This window comes from Pongo pygmaeus, chromosome 2, assembly GCF_028885625.2.
Source record: "Pongo pygmaeus isolate AG05252 chromosome 2, NHGRI_mPonPyg2-v2.0_pri, whole genome shotgun sequence".
NCBI classification, from domain to species: Eukaryota; Metazoa; Chordata; class Mammalia; order Primates; family Hominidae; genus Pongo; species Pongo pygmaeus.
In genome coordinates, this window is record NC_085930.1 from 165995354 (window position 1) to 166016529 (window position 21176).

General features: G+C 45.1%; 1 long non-coding RNA gene across 1 annotated transcript; it reads left to right on the forward strand.

Moving 5' to 3' along the window:
* Nucleotides 1-1354: 1354 nt before the first annotated feature.
* On the forward strand, nucleotides 1355-20853 carry LOC129034278 (uncharacterized). Its single transcript, XR_008501794.2, has 4 exons — nucleotides 1355-2528; nucleotides 7445-8959; nucleotides 19193-19291; nucleotides 19637-20853. It is a non-coding gene; the product is annotated as an uncharacterized LOC129034278 (long non-coding RNA).
* Nucleotides 20854-21176: the final 323 nt, after the last annotated feature.

The window sequence follows — 21176 nt, forward strand, 5'->3', positions numbered from 1 at the left end:
CAGATTCCAGACTCCTCAGGATATTTGAAAGAAACTAATTTATTTGAATTACATCAATGTCCTTTACTTGCATCTAAAAAATCAAGGTCAAGCTATGCTGATATGTGAGAGAGAATTGAGATGAATGAGGGCTGACTCCCAGTCTCTGCCCCTGTAATTACTTTCTTTGTAAGCCTGAATACCCAATCAGATGGACGCCTTCTGAACACATTTTTTCATATTTATGAAATACCTTTGAACAATGAAATCTGGAAACTCTGGCAATATCTGAGTCCAAATATATCCAAGCGTGTTTATGTTTTTAATTGAAGATCAAACAATTTTAGATGAACTCATCTATGGTATCACAGAAACTGCATATTTTTAGGTAATTCTTGAGAGCATTTTGCAAACTATTAAAGTAACTTGATATCATGCTATATTTTTAAAAGATATTTCTCAGCTGTGAATACTATTGGAATGAAATCGGGCCTTTTCAAAAAAGTCTGCAGCATGAAAAGGTTTGCATATGAATCCTGATTCCATTAGAAAACCATTTCTTTTAGGACTGTTTTATCATTCTCTATTGGTTCATGTAATATGATTGGTTTGTTCTTATTCTAATTAAAGATGCAATTTATTAAAGAGTCTTTAACTTCACTAAGGCAAAGTTTAAAAAGCTTCTAATCAGATATTCTTGGTAGGCAGGAGAACTATAACCTTCAAACTCTCTGATGTCGTATGAAGCAGCTCTCACCTCTACACAAAGATTTTCACTTCTGTGATCTGGCCTGGTAAAACATTTATTCCTTTATACTCAGTCCTAGTTTGTTTTAGATCTAGGCCTCTGGGCCCACTAATTTGTATAGGATGATAATTTGTATAGGAAGACAGGTGTGCTGTTTTTCTTCAATCCTTGAGGATATTAGGAAAAACTTTAACCAATTAAGGGATCCCATCACCTGACGTTTCTTTGGGGAAAATGACTTTTGAAGGCATGTGGGGATTATCAAGGAAATAATTTTCCCTTTAAATTACATGTTTGTAGGTAAGAGGACTGTTGAGCAGGATATCAAGAGGCAGTGGTCACTCATGGCACTATTTTCAAAGTTAGTTAAACAAGGAAACCAACTCACATTTCCCCAGTTTAGCTTTTCATTTTTAAAAGTTGCTGAATTCAGGTACATCTCGATTGCTCGTGGTAATAAAGGAGACATTAGGCGTGGATAACAAGACCGCAAATGGTGAGTAAAGCAAGACACCAGGGATCGTTTCTTTCCTGTTTATTAACATTCACTCCAGGCTGTATACTTTGGTTACCATGGTCGCGTGGTGTCTGATGTCACAGGCCAAACCATATAAAATCACAGAGGCCACAACAGGCAGGAGGAGCGGCCTGGCTTTGTCTGAGTCAGGCAGCCCAGCGTGTGGGATGCCAGGCTGGATGTGCTGGGCCTGACCAGCCGCCCGCTTTCCTCTTCTCTTGCCTCTGCCTGCCCCCTGGTGGACAGTCGGGGTAAAGCATGGGAGTGCACCTTTGGGGTCTCGGTGGGGCTGAAATACGACTCCTCCCCTAGGACAGCCTGCCTCCCCCAGCCTTGTTCTCTGGCAAAGTCAATTTCCTGGAGAATCGAGGCTCTGCCTCAGATGTTCGGAGCCTCCGCAGGATGAACACCTCCATTTCAATTCCAGGGGCCTTGATCAACCTGTGCCTCCCTTGATGCCCAACTTATGGGCACCTTCCCTTAAGCAGTGCCCCCACGAGGTACACCTTTCCCGGGAAACAAAAATCATTCCTTCTTTGGGTCCTGCAAGCTGTAAAGAACCAATACAGTACTGAGATATTGAACATGTTGCCACTATAAAAGCCCCTTGTGTTTCGAAGAGTACATCTCTATAGCCATTCTTTTATTCATCAGAAACCAGCTAGAATCCAGGCCCTGTGCTGGACGCTGGAGACATGGAAGAAACTGGGCTGAGGCTCCCGCCTTGAAGAGCTTGTGGCCCAGGGAAGGGACAGTTCCTTCCCTGTCCCTTCAATGGGACAAGGGCAATCTGTCATTGATTGCCACGTGACAGTGTCTATGATGCTAAAAAGATGCCAGTTTTGTGCTGCAGGAGCAAAGGCCGTGGAGGAAGAGGCTTTGGCTTTGTTGCGAGTTCTTGCCAGAGTGAGGCAAAGCCAGTCACCGCTTTGTTCAGATGACTCAGGTAAATAAATGAGGCCGCACAGGCTGTCCTGACACCACACACCTCTAGAATACCCTGGCTGTGCTGGGAGCTATTGGTGTCAGCTGAGTATTTTCATCCCTGTCCAAGTCACAATGATCTGACTGTACCAGCCTGTGTGGATGTTGCTAAGAGGAGGCAGACAGCACCATGAGCTCCCTTAGATGACGATCGGCATGATGATCCTGCTGTGGCAGCGCTCAGCTCTTGCCAGTGCTCTTCTCTGCTTTGCTCACTTTAAGCCTCCCTTAATTTTTTTGAAGCCCAGTTTCCACATTGCTGATTCACAGATATGCAAGACTCAGGCAGGAAAAAAAAAGGTAATTATTTCAAATGACTCAGGCGCCCTCCTTGACTCTGGGATCTCTGTACAGACTTGCACTTTAAAAGCTGAGGGTAATGATGTTGTCATTTGTGTAGGAAAGGCTGGAAGAAAAACACATTAGTGTTCTTCCAAACTCTTGACTTTTGGAAAAAATTAGCATAGAGAGGATGGATGCTCAGCCGTGGCCTGACATCGAATGCCTAATCCAGAGGTGAAGACACCTGCACAGTCCCATGCACTGGCGAGCTTCCTGGGGACAAGGGCAGTGCCTTGATCACCTCTCTTCCTCATGCAGTAAATGTTTGTTGGATGAATGGTTGTCAACTCTAGTCCTGTCAGTCCTCCCTGAGCCCTGAAAGAAACAGAAATTAGGAAATAAAAACAATTAGCAGTTCCTATACTCCTAGATTTAAGACTTTCGAACAAATAAGGGAAAATTATTTGCCTGCTACAAAACTGCTAAGAGAGATGACAATGAAGGAAGGGTGGGAATCATCTAAGGGAAAGAAGAGGGGAATCAATTGCTCCACCAGTGGCTTGCTGAAAAGCTTTCCATACTTGTAGAAAAAAAAAATCCCCCACCGACAAGAGTAGAGGCCCCAGAAAGGGTAGTCACAGCAATGGTGGCCGTCAGGTGCCCTGTGCAGCAGAGGGGAGCCATGGGCAGCAAGCAGATCATGCCTGGGATAAAGGCTGTGGGGGCTGTGCTAGGGGTGGCAGTAACACATGGAGACTCTCAGTAAGGGGGCCTGAGGTGTCATCCACCCTCAACTCAACCATTCCTCCCCTCCCCAGAGGAGAGCCAGCATCAGCATCTAAGGGAGGGAGGGCTAGTGTGGCTGGATGGGGTGGCAGGGGTAGGAGGCGCAGCCAAAGGCTCTGGAAATCAGCTTGAAATCTTAGGTTTTCCCTGAGGCTGCTGTAGCTTGGGGGAATGGAGTTACATCTAACTGTAAATGTTGTTCACACTCAGTCTAAAGAAAGTCCAAAAGTCATTTTAGGATGGTGGTATACTTCAAATTACTTTTCTATGCCCCAGCTTTGGGTTCCATTAAATTCTCATTCTTCCCGCATTTCTGTTTTTCCTCTAGGTACCCTCAAAGAGCACCCATAATTAATTAATTCATTCATTCATTCACTTATTCAACAAATACTGATTGAATCCCTGCTCTTTACCAGGTTATGCTAGGTACCAAGAATATAGGGTCAGCAAAGGCAGGCATGGTCCCTGCCTTCAAAAGGAGAGGACCTTGATCAAACACCCACACAAATTTACATCATTGCAATGAGTGGGGTCCTGGGTATATAATGAGGGGATTTGGTTAATAAGGGACGTCAGGGAAATCTCTGAGGAAATGATGAGTGAAATAAAGTCTGAAGGAACAATAAGATTAACTAAGCCCGGTGGGTCCTGGGCATCTCCTAGAGTGGGGCTGCACATGTGTATTCAAGGCCATGAAAGATGGCAAGTGTGACATGAGTGCAGACAGCAAGGAGGTGAGATTCTCAATCAGGCTGGGGAAGGCCATGCACGGGGAGCCACTGAAGTGTTGAAGTGGACAGGCGATGTGATCCAATGTGCATTTCAGAAAGAGTTTGATCTCCCTGTGGAGAACAACTTGGAAAACGTCATAACTAAATGTCATCAGACCAGTTAGGAAGCTATTTGCTGCAGGCAAGTTGGGGTCCAGGAGAGGAACAATGGAGGGGAAAATGATGATGGGCTAGATAGGCTTACAACATATTCCACTCCTGAAAGATCTTCCAACAGCCTTGCCCTGCAATGAGCCCCTCCCTTCATGGGCTAGATCACCATCTGAGAGAAAAGCACAACCTTCCTTTCTTTCAGCTTTGTCCCAAAGGATGTCCCTTTAACTTGTCCCTTGGGATGCCTTCATGGTTTCTTTCTAGCTTGCTCTAAAAATGAAGTAAAGCATGTCCATGATACCTGGGACATATCAACTTCAAGGTCATGGATTGAAATGATGATAACTCAAATTATAGGACTGTCAACTTTCAAGCCCCCTGACCTTAAATGATGGATCATGGGGCTGGGATCAGATCAAGAGAGCTTCAAACCACTGCTGGCTGCTGGAGCATTTAATCTGCTGACTGGATGCTTAATATAATATAATATATAATATAATATTGGAATATATATTTATGTGTGTGTGTGTATAATATATATAGTCCAATTACCCAAAGTGGTCTTCTTCCAAACATTTCGAGGATGCTGTAATAAGATCCCTGCATCAGGTGAGAGTGGAACTAGTTACCAGATGTTCTCTTCTGCCTGGAATCCCTGCTCCTGCAAGACGTTCCAAGAATGATGTTTTACCACGGTGCTGTGCTAGGCACTAGGGATTGAAAGACGAAGAAACATTTCCTGTGCTCCTGGAGCTGCAGCCTAGCAGGCCTACAAATAAGGACAGTGCCATGGGATATGCTGCAGCACAGGCAGAACCAAAGCGCTGTGGAGACCCCAAGGCCAGATGTGGGTGCTCTGCCTGGCTGAGTTAGGAAGGTTCTCCAGAGGTCACATCTGATCCAGGTGTCAAGGGATGAGCAGGAATTTATCTTGTGAAGAAGAGGTGGCTGGTTGTTTCAGCAAAAGAAATAGCTCCTAAAAAGATACCTAAGAGTAAGATGTGCCCCAGAAGTGTCCCCAGGGATGACAGAGAGGCTGTAGCAGGAGGTGAGTCTGGAGACAGAACTCTGGTGGGGTTACTGGAGCAGGAGGGTCTGTCTGCTTTAGGGAATATACTGTGTTAGTTTTCTATTGCTGCATAGCAAATTACCCCAAAACTGAGACGCTTAAAAGAGTCAACATGTGTTATCGTATAGTTTTCATGGGTCAGGAACACAATTGTAACTTAGCAGTCCTCTGGCTCAGGGTCTCACAGGCTGTAATCAAGATGTCAGCTAGGACCAAAGTCAACTCAAAGTTCTACCAAAGGAGGGTGAACTTCCAGGTTCACTCCTGTGGCTGCTGGCTGGAGACATCAGTTCCTTGCCACATAGGCATCTCCGTGGGGCAGGTCCCAACGCGGCAGTTGGCTTAGAAAGAGAGAGGACATTTTGTAATCCAATCTTGAAAGTGACATCCCATCACTTTTGCTGTATTCAATTTGTTTAAAGCCAAGCACCAGGTCCATCCAGCCCACACTGAAGAAGAGGTTACGTGAGACAGAGAATACCAGGAAGTGATGATTATTGGGGCCTGTTTTAGAGACTGCCTACAGCATATACCAAGAGCTATTTATGGCCTCATTGCAGCATTATCCCACTCTGCATAAATTATAGAGAAAGACATATAATTTTATTGCATATTAGTTTTTGTTGATGGGTACATTCTGGTCCCTAGGAGCCCTGAAGAACAATGTGCTTCATTTCACAGCTCTCCCTAAGGATTTTATACAACCCACTTGGCACTCACACTGTTATTATTAAATGGATTCAGCCAAAAGCTGCCTGTGGGGGTAGAGATCGGTAGGAAGGTAGGGTGGCAGAGAAAGGAAGTGTTCAGGACCCCAAATTGAATAAAGAAAAAGGTCACATGCCAACTGCAAGTTAGAAATGAATCTGAGTGAAAGGAAGTATCCTGGTTGACAGCTCACACACGATGCCAACTTGCCACAGCTTGGCAGTGCCTTTGGTTTTCCCACATGCAACTGAAAATAGCTAGCATTCATCCTGAGGGAGTGCTACTAAAATAAGCAACTACTTGGAGCTATACCTCACTGCTCATTCAAGCTGGAAGCAGTCTGCAATTATTTTGCTGAAATTAGATACAAATTAAATTGCCACTTCCGGAACTCTTTCTCCTGTGCTATATTACGAAAAAGAAAGTGATTTTTGAACTCGGACAGCTTAGATGTTGCTTCTTAAAAATAAGTATGATCTCTGACAGAATATCTAAAAAGACAGATTATTGATTTTAATCTCTCGGGAGACCTAACCTCTTCACGATCCAGGTTTCCTGATTTTCAGACCTGAGTTAAGTTGCTATGGATACAGAGTGACAGGCCAGGGAAGGAAACTGGGGACAGGGAGTGGCCTGCCCACAGGTGAGATACACTGTCTTTAAACTTGTCAGGGATAGAAAAGGGGGCTAGCCTAGAATTGTCCTCTGGGATGTAAGGGAATGGTCCTGCTCCCACTTTTTAAATAGTGGTTTGAAAGTTTTCTCAGAGTGTGCATACATTTGGACGTACAAGTTCTGCTATGTTTTAAAAAGCAAAACAGAATAAACAAACATATATGAAAACAAACAATAATAATGATAATTTGGGCCTTTCCTCAAACTTGGCTGGAAGTTACTGGCACATAAATAAGTAGAGGTGTTTGGGGGTTTTCTGCTATGAAGGAGTCCTTGATTTGTACTGTCTCAATAAAGCAACACCTTCTTTTGACCTGCCTTTGGAAGAAGTAGGTGAATTTCTAAGAGCCCGGCTGTGCTGGACCCTAGGAGGCTGTCATGACTCCCAGGGTAGGAATGTTTCTCCACAACTTTGAATTTCAATTTCCCTTTACAAAAGGCAAAATTTGTTTTATTCCCCGTTGTTGGAGACATTAGTCATGGATGAAACACATTTAAAACTCCCCCTATGCCCCACTTCTTGCCCACCCCACACATGCCTACTCTATATCCTCATTCCAATCTAGCGAATCTTAGAAATGACACATCGAATGAAGAGCTTTCCAGGTAAACTTCCCTTCTTGGTGAAGCTCCCTTTTTGCGGGGTTTTGGGGTGTGTGTGTGTGTGTGTGTGTTTGTAGTTCCATAATTCTCAAATGAAAAATTGCTAAAAGGTCATCTATGCAAATCCTTAAGATGGTGAATCTCTACAACCTTACTTTAATTTTAGGAGATATTTCATTTCATGCCTTAAGTTTTGCAATTATTTTCAGTGTCTCCTTTTCCAGACTTCTTAGGACTTGGAAAGAAAATGAAATGACGTTGAATGAAATCAAAGTAAATTGAGTGATCTGAAACGATTTGATGTCAGCAAGAATTCCCCATACAGCTCACAGCCCTCTCCCCAGCACGCCTCCCTCTTGGGTATGGTGAGTTCAGCTCCAAATTTATTCTGACAAGAAAGCACAGGCAATGGCTCCAGTGGGTCTAAATCAGGTGAAAATTCAAAGCAACCACCCTTCCTGGACAACCTTCTGCTTTCCCAGTGCTTATCATGGTCTGAAAATTCCTATTTAAAGAAGCAGAGCTTTCTTTTAAGTCCTAACAGAACAAAGTCACACTCAACAGTGCACAGGCACACGCCGGGCTCGAGAATGCATTTTTGGCAGAAAGACTCCTCTTTTCTCTGTCTCCTCCAGCTCTCTGCAGACCCAAACCTTGCAGAAGCCATTCCATGTTCCCTGAGCAGGAAAAGACAAACTCAGACCGACAACCTTGGACTTCAAAAGACGGCACACAAGGGGAGGAAGGACTGAGAGTACCAAGGCGTGAAAATTCAGAATGCTGCTATCTCATTTATTTTTACCATTTAGGAACCGTTTTGATCTGCATTCTTTTCCCTCCCCTGATTTCAAAAAATAAAAATAAAAATGCTTCGGTTCTGAGGAGTAACTCTCCAGATGGAAGGGGAAGATCAGGGGATGAATGGGGGAGGGCTGCTTGCGTCCTCTCCCCTGCCACACACACGCTCCCTGTTTCAGCCAGTGTAAAAATAGCCGCCCAGGTTTATGTATTCATCCCTCAGCTGCAATGAAGCGCCTGCCTCCCGGCCAGAGTCCGCTGCCTTTTAGTAGCTTATAACATCAGGTGACGCCTCCAGCCCTCCCATTCCCCGCCCCAGCCCGGATAAACATCCTCCGTGACCTTAGAAGTTTTCAGTTTAATCAGCGGTATCGTTTTTGAGAGGAAAATCCTCCCAGCTTTGCGGGCTGGCAGGGCTCTGGGGCCCTCCCCTGCCTCCCAGCCCAGGCCGCAGAGCGAGAGCGTTTCCATCTGTGCTGCGAGCGGGAAGAGCCTCTCTGTGCTCCCCGGCACGTCCAGCGCGCGGGCGGGAACACGCTCTCTTGTGGGGGGCAGCTTTCCCAGGGACCTTGCCTAACGAGGGCCAGGCGGCTCCCCCGTGGGCCCCGAATGGCTCCTGGCAGGCAGACTCCTATCCCTGTCGAGAGCACTGATTTCCCCAGCATCGGGGGAGGCAGCCGCGCCCGCCTGGAGCCAGGCAATCCAGCGGTCAGGCGGCGGCGAGGGCCTGCGCGTGCGCAGAAAAGAGCTGCCTCCTCGCCAGGCTGGGGCCCGAGGGCGGAGGATGGAGGGCGAGGGCGCATGCGTCAGCCGTGCCGCTGAGGCCGCGTAGGAGAACTGAGCTGCTGGGTCCTGCCGTCAGTGCAGTTTCTTGGCAGCACGTTGGGGACACTGCGCCATTAGAAGAGAGCCACAGAATGTTAAAGGTACAGCCTCCTTCGAGGGCATTTGCATAATGCCTCCCGTTTACAGATGAGGAAATTGAGGCCCAAAGAGGTGATGGGAAAGGCAAAGCTGCATTTCTGGATTCTGGCAGCTGGGACCAGATCCAGCTCTTATTGACATGGTTTAAGCACTTCTTCAATGAGCACTTATCAGAAGCCTAGATACTGTGTACTCAGTGTCTTCAGTGGCAGCGAAAGATAACCACGAATACGTCAGAAGCAGTGTAGCCACGGCTGCCCTGGATTTGGGCATAGAATCAGACAGACCTGGGTTTGATATGATGATTTCCAGGACCACACTACTAGTTGGATGGCCTTAGTGAAGCAGTTAACCGCTCCATGCCCTACTTTTCTGGTCTGCAAAACGGAGATAAAAATAGGCTAGGGTCGTGGGATTTAAATGAGATAAGGTGCACATTGCTTAGCACAGTGCCTGCGCATGGAAGGCTCTCAAATAAATATTCGTGCAATGTTTTGAGAAGTAGAAAGTGCTAGGCACGTAGGCGTTCAGGAGACAGTCACGGTACTCGTTTCCAGACAGAAGTCATGAGGAACAAGAGGGAAGGTGCTTTCCCGTGTGCAGCGCTTGGGGAGACTCACACAGACAGAGGATCTGGCATGACAGGGAAAGGAGGAAATGGCTTCTGTTAATCTCTCCTTCAGCTTCTCCCGCTCTTCCTATGCACCCTTTCTGTTTCCCTTTCCAATTCTCACGGTGACTCAAGGTAGGTGGCTGCAGAGAGACATTGGGACCTCTTATCAGGGAAAATATGTTTTGCAAGCTGGCATAATTGAAGTTTTAAGTCCCATTTTATCATAGGGGTTCCCCTCCCCTTTACCTAGGTGTGATAAGCACAAGAAAAAGGAATGGAGTTAAGTGGATAAGTGACTAAGGTGTCAAATTGGAGTAGTGTGGATCATAGATCTCAGAGCTGAAGATCATCTAGGTGGGCCCCCTCATATTAAAGAAGAAGCAGTGAAAAACTGCAAAAGGCAAAATGACATCAAGTTTCAGACTCAAGTTGGAGCCATGGTGTTCTGTAGCACCATAGCTCATTCATCCACTCACACACACTACTCTGGGTGGATATCTGATATACCGCCAGGTACAAGGTTCTGCCTCGGTAGGCAGGGAAAGGGGAAAGGAAATAGAAATCCGGGAGGATTCTCGGGTTCTTTGCACAGCTTCATGGATGTTGATACCATTTACTGTGATTGCAAGTAGAGGAACAGAAATTGACCTGAGAGGAAGATGGCATGTTTTGAACATGGGTTTGATGTGGCTGTAGGACATCCAGGTGAAGACCTCCAGGAAGAGTTAGGAACATGAGTTCCAAGCACAGGAGAGAGGCCTGGAGGTGCCCACTGGGGAACAGACAACTTAAAGATGGTCACTGAAGCCAGGGCAGGGCTGGGATGGCCCAGAAGAGCAGGCAGAATGAAAAGATTATGAAAGCATGAAACCCAAACCTGACAGATACCAGCTCCTAAGGATCAAATAAGAGATCCTGAGGAACAGATGGAGAAATGGAAAGAAAACCAGAAAAAAGTGGCATCAAGCAGTTCACATCAAGACTCCCCAGGATGAAGAAGTGGTCAGGAGTGGGAAATGCCACAGAGATGTCAAGCAAATGAGCACCGGAATGTGTCTGTTGTATTTGACAATGAGGAAGTCATTGATTACTTGTGAGACATTGGTTTTAGTGGGGATGTGAGGGCAGAAACCAAATCACACTAGGTTAGAAGCAAAATGGAGTCAAAGAAGAGAAGAGGCAGGGGTAGTGGGTATAAACCACTGCTTCAAGAGAGTTGGTTAGGCAGGGAGGAGGAAGTTACAGCTAAAAGGGGAGGCAGGAAGAGTTTCCTTTATTCATTGTTGTTTTGTTTTATTTGTTGTGTTTTGTTTTTGCAACTATGGGAAACTGGAACAAGCTTATAGGAAAGGGGAAGCAGGAGGCGTCAGCAAGGAGAAATAACTTGGAGTCTCAGTACAACTCCCAGCACCACCACAGGGTGAGTGGCAGAAGAGGGGATTCTGGCCCCAGATAACCCAAAGGAAGGGATCCTCTTCCTTGATTCTTTTTTTCTACCACTGGAAAGGAAGAAATGTACATGGGAGGTTTAGAAATGGACTTGGGGAGCTCTTTAAGCAAGTTTTATCTGTGTCAGGATCTAACCGTGGCAGTAATCTTACCATTAAATGCATTTAATCAGCCCCATTTGCGTGTGGAGCTGTGCCCAGTGCTATTCAAATAATGTGAAATGGATACTGTTATTACCATGTCAGTCAGGACTATGGGTAGCAAGTGACTGAAACCCAGCTCTAACCACAGGATCCACGGGTTTGCTAAAAACTGGGTAGACTGGCTTTAGGCCCAGTTAGATTTCAGGTGCTTTACAGGTGTTGTCATGTATGATAGGCATAATGTTTTGAAATTATCAATGTACTTTTCTCTTTTGCCTTTCAAAGCATATGAACTTAGTCTACTCAAGGCATTTATCTGCCTAGGAAGAGATGAAAGTTCCTTCCAGAAAGTATGCAAAGAGAAAGAAAACATAACACTTAGCTTCTGGCATTCAAAAATAAATTTTGTAGCAAGGCAATAGCCATGTAATTCAAGCCCTTACCTTGAGAAAATATCCTGTACATTCCATTACCTTCCTCTTCAGAGAGTCAAGAACTGAGCTTGGTAGACTAAACCTTAGGGTTTTATATTCGAAAGGTCTAGACCAGGAGAAAGTGGGGATTATCAGAGGACAGAAGCAGCAGAATAAACAAGAGGCCTGAGCGGAGAGATTGTATTGGAAAAGTACAGCTTAACCACAAAGGCAGAGGGAGATCGTTCCCCCATGCCCCCTCCAGAATTATGAGAGGAAGAGCCCAGTGTTGGTCGGGTGGCAGCAGGCCCTGCTATGGACTTTTCAAGCTGTGTCAGGTCCCTATGAAGCCTAGATTCTACCCAGACATAGCAGCAAGCCTGTAGCCAGCTTGCCAGAGGTGATCATTGTAGTGAGGTGACTCAGTGGTTTGGGCTGCCGAGGAGACCCCTGGGACCAGGGTTGATAGGAAGTCATGGACAGAAGTCAGAGTCTGTAGCAGCAGGAAAAGCAGAGAAGGAGCTAGGCCAGTCAGGGAACACCTTTGGGAGCACTGCCTCAGATCACCCCAGATGGACACAAGCTCCCCATCCACAGACCCCCACATCAGAGGCTTGCAGTGCACCCAGGACAGACAAAAAGTGGATGTTGTCTCAAAATAATCACATACAAGACAGCTATGCTCAAGGACCAGTATAAGAACAAGAGTTCCCTTCCTCTCAACACCATGAGGACACAGAAAAGACACACACCACCATACTACCTCCACCCCAGCACACCCTACATGGATGATGATCAAAACATTTAAAAATCCTTACAGGCTCAGGCGCTGAGGAGTAAAAATGGAGGTGTCTTACTATGTCCAGAGTTAACCCTTTAGCTGATGGATTATGAGGAGCAGGGACTTCAGGGCAGAACCTGTTTACCAACTGCTCCATGCATATTTTAGTATTTTATCAATGAGGGCAGCCATAATGCCATGTACCTGTTGAATATTGGCCATGCATCCAGATGGCATCTTTATGGGAGGAGAAGGAGAAAGAGGAAGACATCTGAGAAAGCGAGCACGTTCTCAATGGGGATATTGAATTATTGGATTGAATCAAGATTTAAACCCTAACTAGTGAAGGACCAGACTGGTTATGGACAAACTAGAGAAATTATATTTTATTGGCACATCCAAGTTGCGGTATGAGTTGAATTTACCATCTGTCTGCTTTCTTTGTGTTAGTTTCACTCTCAGGCAGAAGCTCCAAGCATCAGCATACCAAAGGGCAAAGAATCTCTTTCTTAATAGTGCCTGCAAAATCCCAGTCAGGCTCACACTGGCTTAGCTTTGGTAATGTACCCATCTCTGAACCAAGCCCTGATTGTCCAAGCCCAGGTCACATGACTATTCGTAGCGTCATGAACTGAAAGTGGAGTGAGAGGTGGCTCCCCTAAAGAAAATCAAAAGGCTGTGAGCAGAAAAATGGGGTAATGAATGTCGGGTAGGCAAGCACAACAGATAGAACCACTATTGCCTTCTGGAGTTTAACTCTCTAAAACTCAGAAAGCACGGTATCTCCATGGCAGGAAATGAATTGGCACCTGAGCACTTATTCATACATCGATCAGTGTAGAAAACTAACTTTGAAAATCATAAAGCAGATTTATTTTTCCCTCTTAAATTGTCTTCCCACACTGATTAATTTTAATAATTAGAGTTGGGAAATATAATCAACTAAATATCTAGTATAGTTTAAAGCTTGGTATAAGCTATAACTAGTTCCACTTAGGAAATGCTCAGTCTCCCTTTTTATTGATGTGAAGACAACAACTGTTTTACTTTTTCTCTGTGTATTATTTTCTCTTTTTTAAGAATCACCTTCTTGTTGGGCATGGTGGCTCACACCTGAAATCCCAGCTACTTGAGAGGCTGAGGCAGGAGGATTGCTTGAGCCCAGGAGTTAGGGGCTGCAGTGAGCTATGATTGCACCACTGCAGTCCAGTGACAGAGAAAGACTCTGTCTCTACAAAAAGAAAGAAAAAAAACCATAGAATCAACTTCTCCTAAATCCAAGATGAACTGCACAATTAATTTATTGCCTATTTTTAAAAAAGGTTTTTATAATAAACAAAAGTTAATTATTCCAGATACAAAGAGAAAGTAAAGGCAGCATCAGCTTTTCTTCACAGACTCTTATTTTCAATGTCACAAAACACTTCCACATAAATTTTTAAATCCACATGATTTTAAAATCAGCCCTAAGTAAAAGGAGATATTTAAAGTCTAGAAAAAGGAAACATAGTCATCAATTTTACTCCAAAATTTATGCTGTCTTTTGGAAAGAGTATTATTTCATAGAGGATATCTTGATATTTACAATATATAAAACTTAAATCTCAGAATTGATTTAAGTTTTATATATTGTAAATATTACTTGCACATTGCGCACATGTACCATAAAACGTAAAGTATAATAATAATAATAATAATAATAAAGAAATAAAAAAAAGAAAAAAAAATCTCAGAATTGAAAAACTCTTTGGGAAAAAAAGTATTAATCATAATAAAGGAAATAAACTCATCATCCCCTAGTTCCTGAGTCACATAATTAATTCAGAAGGGGCTGGCTTTCTCTGCATGTGGGATCCCAGGTATTCATTTAAGCATCAAATATTTATCACACCCTTCATAGCTTCTCCGCACTGTGCTGGGCACTGGGTATGTGAAGATGAGTAAGACAGGCTCATGTCTGGGAAGAATGGAGACAGATGGAGAACACAGAGCTGTATGCTGGGGGTATAAGGGCATAATGAGGGCTTGAAAGAGGAACAGTTCGTTTTCCAGGGGATGATGGCTCAGAGACGAGTTGGGGTGCTAAGCTGCCTGAAGGGTTTGCATTTCCCATGGTGCCCAGTGCAGTGCCGAGAATGAACTTGTAGACCATTTATTGCTGTGGCTAAGATGGAGGAAGTTTGGAAATCTTTGACAGCTGAGCTCTGTGACAGAAGAGAACAAGAATTCCTGGTCTCCCAACACCTCAGTATGTGTACTCTGGTGCTGATGTTCAAGGTCATGGTCATTCCAGTCATGCATTCAGCAGTCAGTCACTGGGCACCTACCAGACACTGCTCAAGCAAAGCAGACTCAAACCTCAAGGAGCTTACTCCTGAAGTAAGCTATACATTTTGATATATATTGTGTATCAAAATGCTGATTAATGCTATGGAGAGAAAGGAAACAGGAAATGGGAAAGCAGGGATTGTAGGTTGAGGGTTATGTAATATGAAATGGGGTCTTTAAGAAGTCTAAACTGAAGATAGCTCCCTCAGTTACCTGAGCACCAACAACTGTGGCTGGTGACGCATTAGGAGCCCTGCAAAGAAAGTGGCCAGCCACCTAATCCCAGAGTTTCCTGGAAGTGGCCAGTTGGAGCCAAGACAGGGTGGTGTGCATCCTCCTTCATACCCCAAGAGTTTTATTATGTGGTGAGTGGAGCTGGTACAGCCAGAGTCTGAAGCAGTTGAGAGGGCATGCCTGGGAAGGTAACAGTCCTTTGTTCTGGAAATGATGGGAAGGTTTGTTTAGATGTAGTCAGGTCCCCAGGCAATGTCTTCTGGGGAAGAAGAGCATCCAGCTCCCTAAAGGAAAGATTTGGCAAGGCCAAGAGAGAAGGTCAAGGCCCTGACCAAGAGAATCAGAATGGAGCGTAGATGCCACATCGCTGGAATGGGCTAGGAGGAGTGAGCACATGGGGTGCAGGCCCCATCTTTTGTGGGCATCAGGCTACAGCTGGGAGGAGAGCAAAGAGAACTTAGGGTCACGTGTAGACCTTTAGGCTGGAACAGAGGGTTGGTATAGGATGACCAGGTTGCAGGGGCTTTGGAATCAAGTCAAGGAATATGTGTTTTTCTCAGATCTACTAACACTGGCTCAGGTGTATCTTTGCAGTAGCCAGGACTTGCTTGTTCTGTCATCTGTGTAAGCACCACAGTTCTTTTCCTTTTTTTTTTTTTTTTTTTTTTTAGAGGGATGGAGTCTCGCTCTGTCCCCCAGGCTGGAATGCAGTGGCATGATCTCCGCTCACTGCAACTTCCAACTCCCTGGTTCAAGCGATTCTTCTGGCTCAGCCTCCCGAGTAGTTGGGACTACAGGCGTGCGCCACCACACCTGGCTAATTTTTGTATTTTTAGTAAAGATGGGGTTTCACCATATTGGCCAGGCTAGTCTTGAACTCCAGACCTTGTGATCCGCCCTCCCCAGCCTCCCAAAGTTCTGGGATTATAGGCATGAGCCACCGTGCCTGGCCCCACCACAGTTCTTTTAACCATAAACCAAGTAACAATGAAATAAACTGTAAGTTCACTGGGAGGGCAGCTAGGAATGGGAAGGAAGGTGAAATGGCAAGGAATCCCCGTTTTTCGTGCCCAGAGTATAATTCTCAGTGGAAACCAAGCAGAAAGAGACTTAAATAAACCCCTGGGGAGGAGAAAAGTATGTCTAGTAAAGAGTGGCCAGCACAGTCTGCCTTCCTGTATGAATACCAGCGTCGGAACAATGTGTCATGTTGCCACTTTGATCGCAGGATTTTGGTCAGAAAGAACGTGGGATTTGGACTTTGCTCTGAGTTTGGCTCTTGACTGTCACCTGTTCAGTGTGTGACCTTGGGTAAGTTTCTTTACCCTCTGAGCCTTCGTTTCCTCATCTGTATAGTGGTAATGTGCAATCTGGAGTCTGTGCTAGGATTCCGTCACATCTAGTGGACTAGTGGGGAAACCCTACAGGGATCTGGGAAAACTCCCTTCTTGAGGAAATGCAGGGAGCCGCGCACAGTGGGCGCACCAAGAGGCGAAGCATCATACTGGAGGAAGGAGTAGTTTTGAGTACACTGTAGTAACAGGGGTGGAACCCCATCCTTCACCCTACCCCATATCAGACCCATGTCTGATTCCTGGGCAGAGTTGTCACTAAAAGCTAAAGGGACTATTTGTTAGTGCTTCATAAGACACTGGAGTACAGGGTCACTGAGATGAAACTCCTATAAATGAACATAAGAGAGAAAAAGGCATCTTTTCCACTTGCCAATCCACAGAGCAACTTTACCAGAGTGAGATGGCAGAGCAGAGAAAGGGACAGTGCCTGGGCATTGATTTACTGATGAGCACATATAAGACCTCCTGCCCCAGGAACTCCCCAAAAGTGCAGGGTAGAAGGTGCTTTGCAGGGAGCTAGGTTCAAAGTGAGAAATGGTGGTAACAAACTAACATTTGGATTATTAGTCTTGATGTGACTTTATTTGTGCATGCGTAGTGTATCACACGGGGTTCTCTAGAGAAACGGAACCAATAGGACATATACATATATGTAGAAGGGGATCTATTACGGGAATTGGCTCATGCAATTGGCTCGAGAAATTCCATGATATGCAGTCTGCAAGCTGGAGAACCAGGACAGCTGGGGGTATAATTCAGTCTGATACTGAAAGCCTCAGAACCAGGGGAGCCGATGTTGTAACTCCCAGTCAGAGGCCCAAGGTCTGAGAACGCAGGTGACAGCTTATGTAGAGAACGCAGCTTATGCAAGTCCCAGAGTTGGAAGGCCCAAGAACCTCGAATTCTGGTGTTGGAGGCGAAAGAAGATAATGTCCTGGCTCCAGAAGGGAGAGCAAATTCACCTTTCCTCCACCTCTTTGTGGAGGCTGAGGGCTAGTTGGATGCTGCCCACCTGCATTGGTGGGGGTGATCTCCTATACTTAGTCCACTGATTCAAATGCTAATCTCTTCCAGAAACACCCTCACAGACAACCCAGAAATATTGTTTTATCATCTATCTGGATGCCCCTTAACCCATTGTGGTCGACACAAAATTAACCATCACACCTGGTGGGGGAAACTTGGCTAATACCTACCTCATGGGAATCAAACAAACGGGGTGTTCCCAAGCATGAGCCTGGACATGGCAAATACACAGTAAATGGCAAATTCCCTCACAAACCACCCAGGGAACCCACTGGAACCATTGCAGAATTCTCAGAACGTCTCCTGGTGTGTTTGGGGATTGGACAACATTCTTGTAGCAAATATCTTTAATCAAAAAGTAACTTAACACATATCTTTGAGCATGTATATGTTCCAGTAAAGTATACATGCTAAGAGAGGTTTGAAATTGTCTTTTCTTCTCAGCACTTTACAGTTTACAAAATACTTCAATGTGAATTTTAGCCACGTTAGCACTTGCAACAACTTAATAATGTAGGATCCCCATATATAAATCAGAAGATTGCATTTCAAAGAGGTGAAGTGACTTGTCCTTAATAACCCAGCTAATAAGGGGTGCAGCTGGACTCAAACCTGGTCTCTTTCCATTAAAGTCTGGTAGAAAACTAAGACCAAAACAAATACAATAATGACAGAAAAAAAAAAAAAAAAAAAACACAGCAAATACAAAAACCTGTGGTTCTGACTCAAAGTGCTGGAGACAAAGACAAATGTCTGTGGCTGGACATCCAGGAGTCAGCTGGGACCTGAGCCGATCTAACTAGAAAATGAAAGGGTGCTGCTGAGGACAGGGAGGCAGGGATGGAGGAAGCAGGTTTCCAGTGGGACCTCACCTGGCACCCCTTGAGCTGGCACCCAGCTTTTCACATTTCACAGAGCATTTCTACTGACCTTTCCAAAGGGCACTGCACCTCACTGCTCCCAAATCTCTGAAAGTCAAAACGGAGGCTTTGCTCCTGCATCACTGTCTGGACCATGCAAATCACCTCTTGTGACTTTGGCAACTGCTGGTCTCAGGGTTTGTATCCCAGTCATTTCTACTTGTTGGAGAATTATTTATGACATTCTAAAAGTATGGAAAGCCATCTACTGAAATGTGTCAACATTAAAACATTAGTTAGCTAGAAATGATGCTCATTTAAGTTACAGAAAAAAACAAGAGACAGGAAAAGACATGAGCATTTATGAGACAGCCTCTGTACTACCATCTCTCACACTCATGATCTCTTGTTATATTCACTGCAATATAATTTGGGAAATGGTATAATTCCCACTTTGATAGGTGAGGAAATGGACACTCAGAGAGGCTAAGTAACTTGGCTAAAGTCACACAATTAATAAGCAGCAAATCTAGGATGTGAATCCACGTCTGACTTCAGGGTATTTTGCAATATACCACAGTTTATGGCCTGTGGAATTCAAATGGAATTAAGAGATGACCAGTAAACATAGTTTCATTGCCAATAAAATTCTTGACTTTGCTTTTTTGTTAATTCATATTTACTAACAATGCAATTTCCAAATTACCAGCTTTGGAAGAGTTCTTAAATCATTGAAGTACTCAGGATTCATGGAGTCCTAACAATTAGGATTAGACACTGAGAGAGATGCCACCAGAGGACCCACATGGAGCTGAATGACTCTAATGTGAACTTTCCTTTTTGACAGTTCTCTGTAAAAATGTGGCCTATCTTGCACTGGATGGAAGACGAGGAAGAGATTCTCAGTCAAAGCTGCCTGGTTTCCTCAAACTCTGTTTAATACAAATGCCATAGTTTGACACATTCTAACCACTTTTCTTTCTTTGGCAACTCCAACTTTGACAAGAGAGTAAGAATGTCTCCTCCTTGACAGGAACAACGTGTGAAATGAAAGACCTCAGGTGCTGTATTGGCTCTTGACAGCTCTTCAGAAGAAAGCACCTCCTGCCTGTTCTGTTCAGTCCTGGTGCAGGTGAGTCACTCCCTTGCCAGCCAGGCAAGTATTTTAAGAAACAAAATCTAAGCCGGAACCAGCAGAGAAAGACGAGGGATGGATTAGCGCCATTAGCTTTGATGGTGTCCTGTTGTCATGGTGCTAGGAAAATCACTATCATTTAGAGTCCCACTCACCAGCTGTTTTGCTGGAATTTTTGACATGAGAGGCTGGTGGCCACCCTAACACAGGCGTGGAACATGGGTGTGCACACACACGTACACCTGCAGCAGACACCCACTCTAGAGGGCTCACGTTGGTTGTCTGGGACGTGATTCAAAGGCTGTACCCATGTGTATGACAATCCTGTTTCCCGTACATCAGCTTGCAGGAAGCCAAATGACCCACCGGCTTACCCACATCGCAGGAAGCTTTGGAGCAGAGTCAGTGACTATGTGAACCTGCCTCAACCTCTGCTCCCTGATTCAGCATTTGGCTTGGGAAAAATGCCACTATTTCCTGTCTCTTAAACATTATTTCAAGGCGCAGGTCTTCCACCATTCTGAGGGGCAGGGGGATCTTTGAGTTCTGCCAGGAGCTGGGGGTTAGGGGTAGGGGAATGCTGCCCAAGAGAAATGACTAGAATCTTTGTCAGGCTGTGGAACACAGGCATTTCTGGGGAGGCGGCCTCCCCTTTGGCCTCTCCTGGCATCTACACTGCAAAGTCCCCTGTATCTACTGAAAGGGGTGAGGGTGGGGGCATTCATTGGTACTGGGAGGCAAGCTTTGAGTGGAAAAGAGCTTCTCTCGTGGCCCTCCGGTGAGCCACACTAGAGGAGGCCCCAGATGCACGGCGCTCCCTGCTCAGACTCACACTTGCCTGACTCCCTCCCTCGTGCTCTTCTTTCGGCTGCCCTTACCTGGGGGGCTACAGTGGCTGTGGGGGTGCAGTGGGAGTTGGGGGAGTGGCATACCTCACTACCTGCCTTTTCCCAAGTCCCTTTAATTAAGCCAAATCTTTGTATGAATGTAAAACACAAGTAGGCTTTATCCCTGGGCCCTGTGCTCCTCTGCCCCAGATTCTGACTCAAGGGCTTGGAGCAGACTTATTTTTATTAAAAGCCCAAGTGATTCGATTGCAGGTGGTCCTGGACAACACTTTGAAAAATGCTGGGGCAGAAACAAGCCAGCAAGCATATGGGATTCATCTGCTGTGAGTGATAATTTATCTAGTTTCTAAATATAGTGTTATAGGCTGGACTGTGTCCCCTTCGCCTCCCCCCCGCCGCCATGCATATATTGACGCCCTAACCCCTAGCACCTCAGAATGTGACTGTATTTGGAAACAGGGCCTTTAAAGAAGTAATTAAGTTAAAATGAGGTCATTAGGGTGGGCTCTAATGCAGTATAACTGGTGTCCTTATAAGAAGAGATTAGGACACAGATGCACACAGAGGGAAGACCATATGAACACAGAGGGAGAAGACAGCCACCTGCAAGCCACAGAGAGAGCCCTTCAAAGAAACCAACCCTGCAGACAATTTGATCTCAGGTTTCTGGCCTCCAGAATTATGAGAAAATAAATTTCTGTTGTTTAAGTCACCCAGTCTGTGGTATTTTGTTATGGCAGCGAAGCTAACGAACACAAACAGAAGGCTGATTTCACTTAATAATCATCTCAGAAGGCAGAGATTGCTTCAAACTATTGTATAAACAAGGCTGGTTTGTGAACCAAAGGACATGAGCCCCAAACCTGGAGTCGCAGAGGCAGCATGACACGCACAGGCAGCACAGCTTCTGGTGTCAGGCATTCCTGCACTCAAAGTCTCAAAGAACCTTCCTCCCTAGCCTTCCACCTGAGTTACTTTAGACAAGACAGCTATTGTTATTTTATTTAACAAATATGTATACAGTGCTTACTATG